We start from the raw sequence: 12,382 nt of genomic DNA on the forward strand, positions 1-12,382 counted from the left end.
ATATACAGGATAGAAATACTTATTTAATGTCTTGGAGATCTGTGTGCCAAATATGGAAATTAAGAGAATGTTCTTTATGTTTAGGAACCTATTATATTTTCAGAAATTAAATACATCATGGGAAGCAGATCCTCCTTTTTACATACTGTCCTGTGCTGTAATATGTTCCCATTTCTTCTCATAGACCACGGTCATTGATATTATCCCCAATACTTGATAATAACAACACTTTACAACAATAGTACCTGTCACTTTTACCAGGATTGAAGAATCCAAAAGAAAAGAAGATCTTTTATCTGTGTAGAAAAATCGGATTGTATTTATACAATAAGTAACTAATGAGAACCAGATCATAAACAGTATGCAAAAAATTGGTGCATTGCATGTTAACTGATGAAGAATAACCACATTCTTATGAGTCAGAGCTTTTAGACGAATTTTTCCATATTTTTTGTCTTTAGTTATATGACCTTTGCTCTCTTTTTATTCCCCTTCACTGTTTCTAATGAAAACCTTAGCTTCTACATTAAGGTTAATGAATTTTTAAGTGTTACCAAAGAAAAAGGAATTTGATGGGGCGCCTGCGTGGCTCAGTAAGTTAAGCATCTGATTTCGGCTCAGGTCATGATCTCACAGTTCCCAGGTTTGAACCCTGTGGTGTAGGGATCTGTGCTGACAGCTCAGAGCCTGGAGCCTGCTTCACATTCTGTGTCTCTCTCTCACTCTGCCCCTCCCCCAGTCGTATTCTGTCTCTCTCTCAGAAATAAATAAAACATTAAAAAAATTAGAAACATTATTCTATACTTATACAATGTCAAACTTATAATGTAATAATTTGATTTAATTATGATATCCATTACTCTCTTCAATGACAATAAAGTTTGAACCATACAAAACTGTCATCATTGTGAGTCAAAAGGGTTGAATATATTAATAACTTTTGATTACTAATTCCAAAGGAAGACTTTAGGAAAATGAGATCAGTCATTTGGTTAGCAAATAAAATTGTCTCTACTTTGTAATCTATTTTACTTTAAAACATGTCCTGATACTTGTTATGCAAATTTCTCCTGTAAAAGACCTTAATGACATTCAGTTCCTGTGTTTTCCTCTGTGAGACATTAGAGGAAAATGACCTTGTTTTCCTCTATGCCAAATAAAAATGCTAACAGAATATTTTACATACCAGCTGTCAATAAACAAATGATGCATATGTCCTTTATCAATGCCTTTCTTGTTCTTTCAACAGATTCCAGGGATTTGATATCAGTCTTGGGGGATTGTAGTGAGGAAGTTTGGAGCATGACTTTGCCAGAGAGCGCTGGATGGCTGTGAGCAACAAAAGAGGTGCAAAAGGGAAAACTACTAACCCGTAACCCTCTAGAATTCGCCCCAAGGGACCTGAGAGGTTCCCTGGGTACTAACAATAAAAAGAAAATAAATATAATAAAATATTTATATATTTTATTTATAATATATACATATATTTTATTTATAAAAAATAAAATAGAAAATAAAAATAAAAATATTTTTGTAAATCTAAATAAGGCCCCCAGATACAGGAGCGTACTTGGCCCCTGTGTATTTTTACTGTTATTCTTGAAAGTTTTCAACTTTCTGAATAAAATATTGTTCTTAAAACCTCTAAGGGACTTTAAACTATTATCCATGCATGGTAATATTCATTTACAATATTTTCATTTGAATGTATTACTTTCATGTTCTTTGTCATTTATGTTGATTCTTCATAGTAATTCACCCAGGGAATTTTTATGGTTTGATAATGACGAATGAACATTATTAAGGGCAGCGAATGCTACTCATATTCTTAACAACCACCTAGGTGTGTCCTTCTTATAAGGCTCTAATGCTCACACTGTTGTGTTTTGTAACCTAAGTAGTGAAGTAAAAAATTACTGCGTAACACGATCGGACAGCTTCATTGGTTTTAGGCAGTGAATTGCTCTAAACATTGCAAAGCTCAGGAAATTCTCATTCTATTTTTAGAAAAAAAAATGTTCACAAAGGGACAAATACCAATTTAGTGGCTAAATGGGAAGAGAATGTTCTGGAAGCAAGAATAGAGTAAATGACTTACTAGGCTCCTTATCATGTCCTAAATTGCCACATTTAGCCAGCATTGGAGATGAAAGGAAGGCCACAATGATGAGACAAATAGATAATTCTCAGAGATAGAGATTTAAAATCCGGCAAGGCCTGCCCTCAATGCATTCAATAAATAAATACTTCTTGGGAGCTAAGTTTACAGGGGGTCAGGGCACAAGAAAAAGAGTTCTTTCCTAACTCAGAGAAGTTGAGCCAAGGGGTTAGTCTTGCTGAAGCAAGCCCACTATATAATAGTCTCATTTCTATGGGGAAGGGCACACTGTGGTGTAACCACCCAAAAGTACTGAGGCTATGGACACAAAGTGGCATTTGAGGAGAAACGGGAAAGCTGTGTAGGCATTTCTGCAGCACGCGTCGTAGTGATGTTTTTTATACAGAAGAAGCCATGTGTGCAAATACAGGAATGAGGGATGGCTGGCTGTGCGTAAACGTGTGCAGTGAGACAGGTGAGTGGTTGAAGTTGAGGCAACAACCACAGGTCCCTTGCTAAATTTGCATGCATTATCTCCTTTCATTCTAACAGTTATCCTGTGAAATAGGTACCATCCTGCCGCCCGTTTTGCAGTAAGGGAAACAGGCTGAAACGTTTAACATGATCCCAGTGGTAAAACTGTAGTTGAATTCATACCCCCAGATGTCAGAGTCCTCAAACACTAACTCGAATCATGAAAGTGCTTGTATGGCAATTAAGTAAGCAGATTTTATTTTATCCTGTCACAGAGCACCAAACTGGCTCTGCAGAGGGCCAGGTAGTAAACATTTTAGGCTTACATACGGTCCCTCATGAGTAAATTCCACTTGTAAATTTCTCTCTTTCTCCTCCTGTTACTTCTTCCCTTCAAGACTATAAAAAACATTCTTAGGTCGTAGGATGTACAATAAGCTATCGGCTACCTTTGGGTGGGGACTTTCGGGGTGAGGAGAGAGAAGATACGGATTAGTTGCTAAGCATGCAACTGGCTAGAATGTGGAAGGATATATTGTATGGGGACAGGAACTGATATGAACTACACGGTAAGCAGCCTCCACAGGCTGACCTTGGGAGGACAGGAACAGTGATAACGGAGAAGAAGAGACTCAAGAGTACTTAACAGTTCCTTGTATGCAGGACTTGAATAAGAGAGAAGGCATAGCGTAAGTCATAAATAGCTGGGCTGGACACATGCACATATAAAGACAGAAAGGATCAGAATCAGCTTTCCTCCAGATATGGCAATCCTGATTTTATCCTTGCAAATTTAATAAAGGCTTCTACAGAGCAGAATTTGGTTTGTTGAGTTCTCTTCGACCCCAGAATTCGGCGTAGATTCTGAAAGACACTTGGATTTACTAAATAAAGTCTTGTGAATAATACACGAGTGAATGAGTGAGCGAGTGAATGCTTTCTTCCTTAAGTGGGGGAAGAGTAAACTATTATTCTGAAAAAGAATCACCACAAACTGTAAACTCTGAGGTTATTGCATAAATGTCTCTTATCTGACCCATGCTCTGGATCTTTCGTTTAAAAATGAACTTAGAGATAAAAAAAGAAAAATGCACTTGAGGTTAGCTCAAAATGACAATTTTAAATTGGAGAGCTACTTAGATAGAGCACTGTATGGCAATCCTTTCTTTTTTTTTTTTTTTTTTAATTTTTTTTTCAACGTTTATTTTATTTTTGGGACAGAGAGAGACAGAGCATGAACGGGGGAGGGGCAGAGACAGAGAGGGAGACACAGAATCGGAAACGGGCTCCAGGCTCCGAGCCGTCAGCCCGGAGCCCGACGCGGGGCTCGAACTCACAGACCGCGAGATCGTGACCTGGCTGAAGTCGGACGCTTAACCGACTGCGCCACCCAGGCGCCCCTAGTGTTTTTGAGCGTAGGTCCTTGTATGTTATTGTGTTCGCTCTGTTGGGTATTGCAGTATACATACACAGGGACTTACCACCATGGTATGTTGGTATTAGGATTTTACTCCATGGAGTGAAGTGTGTAAACCTTGCTTACATTTTGGTCCCTTTACCCATTTCCACCCTCCTCCCCCCACTTTAACTCATATCAGAAGGTGTTACACTTTTTGTTTATTTTTTTTTACATATTTTTTAACATTTATTTATTTTTGGGACAGAGAGAGACAGAGCATGAACGGGGGAGGGGCAGAGAGAGAGGGAGACACAGAATCGGAAACAGGCTCCAGGCTCCGAGCCATCAGCCCAGAGCCCGACGCGGGGCTCGAACTCCCGGACCGCGAGATCGTGACCTGGCTGAAGTCGGACGCTTAACCGACTGCGCCACCCAGGCGCCCCATGTATGGCAATCCTTTCTAGTCCATCTTGACATCAGCTTAAAAACTGATTAAATAGCGTAGGGGAGAGCTGGCTCTGAGAGTTAGGAAAAGGAGGCAGGTTTTGTGCAAGATTACACACCCAACCTATCACAGCCTCCTTAGTGTGGGCAGGGTGGGTGGGAAGACATCTGAATAAATGCGGGTTTAATAACCAGAGATCAGGCCACCATTTTAATTTATTCCATAAGTATACTTGCCATTAACCTCACAAATATAAAGTCTAGAAATTTATTAAAACTTCTATCAGATTTTCAGAGTAAAAAAAATGCATTTTTTTAAAAATGAAATTCTCCCTGTTGGTGGGGTAGTGCACATTTTTATTTTTCATCATGTCCATGGATGTGGGAATCCTTGAGTATGTTTAATATTCAGATTCTCTAACAGTTGTATATGATAACTAACTATGCTTTAAATATAAAACCACTAAAAATGTGCTGGGGCTTAGTATAAACTTCTGAGACCAGTTGCTTTTAATATCCACATCTGTTGCGTTAGATGAGTTTTTCCATGATTTCAGGTTTGACAGAAGATGACCCGTCTGGGTCATGTAACAAGAATTAATTGAGATCCCACCAACAGTCAGACACTATTCCGTTGGCTAGGGGTGTTGCAGCTGTAAATAAGATAGGTAAGAGTTGTGACCTCAGGGACTTTACATGCTAGTTCCATTCTGACCAAGATAGTAGCTAGTGGCCGCATGTGGCTACTCACATTTAAATTTATTTAAAATAAAGAAAATCAAAAATTCAGTTGCTTAGTCATGCCATGTTCACGTGCTCAATAGCCCCCAAGTAGCAAGTGACTATCAAATTGGAGAATAAAAATTTATAAAACATTTTGTTCATCACAGAAGGTTCTGCAGGGTCATCCTGTTCTAGCGTTATCTGGAGAAGTCCATTTAAAATTATATTATTTCATTTTAAATTATGTATCATATGGGAGTTTTTTCTCAACAGTCTGTGAATGTTGAGCAAGGATAAATTAATCAAACTGACAATGACTCGCTTTTAAATTACTGCTTTTTAAATTATTTAGTCTAAACATAAATCTTAGTTCTATCATGAACTACATTTGCTGTGCTGGGCAACCCACTTAACCTTTCCATGCTTTAGTTTATATACGGTTATAGTGAGGATGGAATAAAATTACATAGAAAGTTATTTAGAACGACCATCAGTAAGTTTTAGCTATTGTTGTTATTATTATTTATTATATACTCATCGTTCATTTTATAAAATATTTCCAAAACAGATTTACTTTACTTTTTTCCCCTATATTTTCTATCCTTCTATTTTAAGATATTTTCTAAACCTAGCCTCTGTGGCTATAATGCCTAGAAATGTCACCTCATCTATTAAAATTGAGATACAAAATATGAGCACCTTTTTTTTGAGTGACAAAAATTTAATAGAAATTTTATTTAGGGGCGCCTGGGTGGCGCAGTCGGTTAAAGCAGCCGACTTCAGCCAGGTCACGATCTCACGGTCTGTGAGTTCGAGCCCCGCGTCAGGCTCTGGGCTGATGGCTCGGAGCCTGGAGCCTGTTTCCGATTCTGTGTCTCCCTCTCTCTCTGCCCCTCCCCCGTTCATGCTCTGTCTCTGTCTGTCCCAAAAATAAATTAAAAAAAAAAAAAAAAGAAATTTTATTTAAAGATATTTCTTCATTATCGTGAGGTTGCAATAAATAATATGCAGATACGTTTTATCCTTTACCCAGTTCCCCTCAGTGGTAACATCTTGCAAAACTAGATTACGGTATCACAACAGATACTGACATCAGTTCGGTCAAAATACAGAACATTTCTCTCCCCACAAGGATCCCTCATGTTGTCCTTCTAAATCTACCTCTATTTCCCTTCTGCCCTGTACTACCATTAATCCTTTGTAACTGCTAACCTGTTCTACATTTCTATAATTGTGTTATATCAAGAATGTTATAAAATGTTATATAAATGGAATCACAAAATATGCAACATTTTGGATTGGCTTGTTAACAACACAACTCTCTAGAGGTTAATCCAAGTTTTGGGGTATAGCAATGTCCATTTCTTTTTATCACTGAGAAATATTCCATGATGGATATGCCACAACTTATTTAAACATTCATTCAGTGAAGAACATCTCAGCTGTATCAAGTTTTTGTTTATTACTAATAAAGTTGCTTTAAACATCCACGTACAAGTGTTTGTGTGAACATAAGTCTTTATATCTCTGGGTTAAACGCCCAGAGACTCGATTAGGGTGGTATATGATAGTTGCATGATCCGTTATTTAAAAAACTGCCAAACTATAGTCCAGAGTGGCTATATAATTTAACAATTCCATCACTAATATATGAGTGAGGTAGTTTCTCTGTGTTCTCACCAGCACTTGATGTTGTCTACATATATTTTTAATTTTAGCCATTCTGATTATTGTGCAGAGATTTGTGTAGGGATATTTTGTAGGGATATCTAAACATGGTTTTAAAACTTGTATCCTCCCAATAGTTAATGATGATGTTCAGTATCCTTTCATGTGTCTATTTGGCATCTGTATATTCCAACTTGCTTTCTTTTTATCCTGCTTTTGCACAACCAGTGTATTAGCCTCATAATTTTACCAGTTTGAGTAAAGCAGAGAAACCTTACCTCACTTTATGGCTCTTTTTCTTCCCTCTCTTATAATATAATGTTCTTAAAGGTTTTAACAAATTTCCCAGGATTTAAATTGTAAGTAAAATCTTCTTGAGCAATTGAGCCGTTTTATTTGGTTTGTTACCTGGAAAGCCCTGTCCAACAAATAATGATACACCTGTATTTATTTGTATTGCTTGAGTAATATTATAAGTGCTCAAATATATAGATATAGATATAGATATAGATATAGATATAGATATAGATAGATACATATAGATACAGATAGATATAGATATAGATATAGATATAGATATAGATATAGATAGATAAAATTCCTAAAGTTTTAATATGTTTTGGTATAAGGTCATCATCACCCAATATTCTGATTACCAAAGTGTTATGTGTCACAGAAATAACCGAATTTCCTTGTGAATTGTGTCGTAATGAACTCTCATATCAGATTGTTAACCATGTCCATTTTGAGTCTTTCGTCATTTACAGTTATTGTTCTGATGCTCTTACAAAAATGTGCTTCATCTTCAAGAAGTTTAATAATAAGAACTTTTAAAAAAAATACAGGTATTTATTATCTTTAAGGTCATAAAACAAATGGGTAAAAATTTCTAGAACTAAAAAGCTGCATCCAAACTGAACAAGAATTAATAAATGGAGAAAGATTATAGATTTTGTGACTCTTGTTGGAAATATTGCTTGTTCTCTAATGTTTTCTCTGTCAGATTAAGGAAACTTTCTCTCAAGATCCCCATAACATACAGACATGTGATGAACTTTTCATTTGTGTCAAAATTGAGGCGTTTCACTTTTCTCTCTACCTGAATCTTTTGGAATTCAAAAGCTCTCAATAAGTGTTCTTTCTTCCATGGTGATTACAGTTGTTTGCAGAAGTTCAATAAGAATCTGTTCTCCTTGTAACAAGTCACCATTGGAAATCCTGGCTTTGACTGGAACGTCATATTTGAGAATGACATGCATAGACTCAGATAGGACCAAAGACTTTTAGGGAACTAAGGTTGACTTTATGAAACATGGAGTCATAAAGCCCCTTGGAAATGTTGGCCTGATACCTTGCTTACAGAGTTCCCAGCAACCTCACCAGGTGAGTAAAGAAGGTCACTTCCTGGCAGGTGCAGGAACCTCAGGATATCTTTGGCACCTTGTGAAAAGAAAATTGCCCGAAACTACAGGTGTTGCAGGCATGTCTGACAGCAAGTACTTGACTTGGCTTCTGGCCCAGAGAGGCTACTAATAGTTCAGTTTAGTGATTCCTTATAAAAAGTTCCAGCAAAGCAAATTTTAAAAGATCTGTATGACCAATCGCTGTTCTTGCTGAACTTAGAAATACATACAAACGTATATAAATAATTAGGCCAAGTTTGTTGAAACTGGATTTGTTCTACAAACAAATTAGTCTTGATTTGGCTCTCTCTGGAAATGAGGGTTATTAGAGAGAAAAATGATGTTTCAATAGCTCACCTTTATGCAGGTTAAAGTCTAGTTCTGGTTGTCTTTAAATGTGTGTTGTTTGCCTCAACTAGACAACTTATAAACTTCAGAGAAATTGTCACAAAACTCATGTTTAGACAATCTTTGTGCCTGTTGCTATGGGCCATTCAAAAAAATCACCACAGACATTTCAGTTACGAACCAGAAAAAACCCTCTGATTCCCACTGCCTTTCCCCTCCCTCTGAGTGTGCTGCAAGCCTGACATCTAGAAATCTCACTGGAAACACTTGAGCCTCAGACACTCGGTTTATAATTGTGCTCTAACCATCGCCCTATATTTTTCTTGTTTCTATAAAGGTGCCTCTTACTAATTACCTGATTGCTTACTAAGCACAACAGAGTCCATATGATGGTTAACACCACCTACTACGCGATCAAGGCCTTAAATGACTCTCAAAATAACATTATATTATAAAACACTAAAATAACTCAAATGCATGAAACAGTTCTACAAAACAAAATGGCTTTAGATGTTTTAACTGCTGCACAGGGTGGAACTCATGCTCTCTTAAAAATGGAGTGCTGTGTATACATTCCAGATTACCGCAAACACATTTCTGAGTTTCTAACTTACAAATACTCAAATTCTCCATTTCCTTAAATAATTGGTTAAATGCCTGGACTAAAGAAAGATATTTGTCAATATAAAAGGACTCTTATTTGGGCCTCTTTTTTTTTTTTTTTTTTGTTATCATAATCATGTTTTGCTATTTTCTCCCAGGTCTCTCCAACTGGTGCAAAGCCCCCTTCACTGCCACAACTTCAAGCCAACAGGTCGTCGTTTCTACTCAAGAAAACTCCCATATGTTATCAACTGTAGATACAGATGCCTTAGCTTTTCCTACCTCCTATTAAATTCTCAACTGACCAACCTTGATCCATAGGTAGGGACACGTCCATGCCTCTACGAAGCAGGAAGAAGCTTCAGAAGATAAGATCGTCCACCTTCAACAACCTTAAAGATTTAAGGATCAAAGTTGTTCAGGGGAGAAAACCATGAGGGAAACAGAGGCAGGAGAAATATAGCCCAAATTAAATCTGCTTACAGCTGCAGCCCACTGTTAGACACCTGAAATCTGTAGAGTGTGACCTTCTTCAAGCACCTCATGGCTGCCTTACTTCCTTCATGTTTGTTTTATTAAAGACTAAAAGTAACCCGATCTTAACAGTAGCTAGCCCCTGTAGGTCCTGAAAGCCTTGCTTTAAAATTCCTTAGAGAACACTATCCCTAACCCCCACTAACTTAAAAGTATATAATCAGTCACTCCTCACAACCCCAGTGCAATTCTTTCTGCCCCTGCCCATAGGTCCTGTCCTCCTGGTTTAATACCATCACCTTTTTGCACCAAAGACCTCTCATGAATGCCTTCTTAACCATTTGCACAAGAACCCCGCCAATTGTGCCCCTTGGTGTCCAGCTTGGCCAGCTCTGGGGGTGACAGTTATGAGGCAGAAAGTTCATCACTCCTCAGGTCCCAAGGCCCTGGCCAGTCCACCTTCTTCTCTGCAATTTTTAGAGTCATATGTTTGTTTTAGACACAATGTCCAGGAGTTTTAGTTACAGTTTTTGAGTGAAATAAAGAGAATTCCACATATTCCATTTTGCTGGAAGATAAAGTCTCCTCACACTCTTGATAAAGGGACTCCACTTATCACTATGGAACTTTTTCATTATTGACCTTTTCCAATTGTTAAATATTTCTTAATTTTTTTCTAATTTCAAATTGACAAGAGAGAAGTGAATAAACTATTTCTCACATGCAAGTCATAGCTTTATTAAATGAATGTTCAGATGAGATATCCAAAGCTGGAAATGAGCAATACAACTATACCATGGATATTTTATTTCTCAATTAGTTTCTACAACTACAGAGGAGAAATACCCCTAAAGAATATGCCAACAAATTGCCTTATTAATATTGGAAATTTTAACGTATTGGTTAATTCTTAACCAACAAAATGTAGTTATTAGTTTAGTTATTTTTAATAGGACATGATGACAGTCAAGGGCCCCTAGGAGATGTTACAGCATAAACCTTAGGATATGTGAGACTACAGATGGCTCAATTTCTAAATTTCTAGTAAAGCCTGGATTTGGGGTGGAGGTAAGTGGAGCCTAATCCAGAATCCCTGCTTTAGTTAGATTAAACGGGAATAAAAATAAGTTGTCTTCAATCTACTAGGTCAGATAAAGAATGAGTCATTCTATTTTTATAGTTATCAACATGGTGTATCATAAACAGATTAAAACTGGTTTACCCGAGTCATATTCTTCATAGTCCTAGATGTAGAAGAAATTTGTTGTGAGGTGATAGGTAAAATATTGTCTGAAATTCCTATCCTTGTTCATAAAGTTTAAAAATTGAGTTTTACTGGAAAGATAGCTCTTCCATGAATTTCTATTTTAAATATGAATCATATCTAAGGATGTCAAAATACAACTGAAATCAATTTAGTGATCAATTTTATACGACCGTTTTGTTTTAGGGACTGCATGTTAAACAACTTTTTCTGTAGGTTATTTCATAATAATTTGATAGGCAAACTATGATTTTTCTCAGATCTACCATAATTCCTTATTCTTAAAATCATCTCTTTAACAAATACCATATGCTATCACTCATATGTGGAATTAAAGAGAGAGAGAGAGAGAGAGAGAGAGAGAGAGAGAGAGAGAGGCAAACCAGGAAATAGACTCTTAACTCTAGGGAACAAGTTGATGGTTACTGGTGGGGAGGTGGGCAGGGGAATGGGCTAGATGGGTGATGGGTATTGTGATGGGCACTGGGTGTTGTATGTAGGTGTTGAAACCTTATATTTTACACCTGAAATTAATATTATACTGTATGATAACTAATAGGAATATAAATAAGGGGTGCCTGAGTGGCTCAGTAAAGCGTCCGACTTCAGCTCAGGTCATGATCTCACAGTCCGTGAGTTCCAGCCCCGCGTCAGACTCTGTGCTGACAGCTCAGAGTCTGGAGCCTGCTTCAGATTCTATGTCTCCCTCTCCCTCTGTCCTTCCCCTGCTCACACTCTGTGTCTCTCTGTCTCTCAAAAATGAATAAATGTAAAAAAATTTTAAAAAGGAATATAAATAAAAAGCTTGTAAAAAATGATCTCTTTAAAAAGTGTCTCGCTTTTCCAATCCGTGTCAACTACATTGTCAATGTGGTTAAAATAGGATAGTTTTACGTAGCTAATAGTTATTATAGGTAATAGTTTATACCTATCCTATTAGGTGCCCCTTTGAAAATTGACTTTAACATATCTCGTGGCAAAGACAAAACACTCAAACATTTTTTATTAAATGAATATTCATTGTTACATTCGATTGATTTTCCAATTAGTAAATCAAAGGTAAGTGTGCAAAAACATTCCTTTACTCGGGGTTTACTATATGTCACTGACATATTATCTCACTTAATAGTTTTTGCTTCAGTCAAGTTGCTTTCTTTAACTGCTACATCAGTAGATTTCATATGTCTTTCCAATGACTTTTGAATGTCTTTCTGTGTCTGTTTTCATCGCTTCCTTAAACCACACTGGTCGAAACAATTAGTCGTCTGATGTCATTAGGTTTCAAAACATCCGCATTAAGCTCTTGCAAACCTTTACAGAGTACAAATCAATGTTGAGACTTTGTCAGGATTATTTTGTCTGCTTCTTTTAAGTGAGCTATTAACTGCACCTCTAATAATTCCAGTGCGTGTGTGAAGAGAAGAAGCTAAATCAAAGCCCGAGTGTAGCGAGGTGAGGGTGATCATTAGTAAAACCAGGAGAAA

Source organism: Lynx canadensis, chromosome D3 (assembly GCF_007474595.2).
Source record: "Lynx canadensis isolate LIC74 chromosome D3, mLynCan4.pri.v2, whole genome shotgun sequence".
Taxonomy (NCBI): Eukaryota; Metazoa; Chordata; class Mammalia; order Carnivora; family Felidae; genus Lynx; species Lynx canadensis.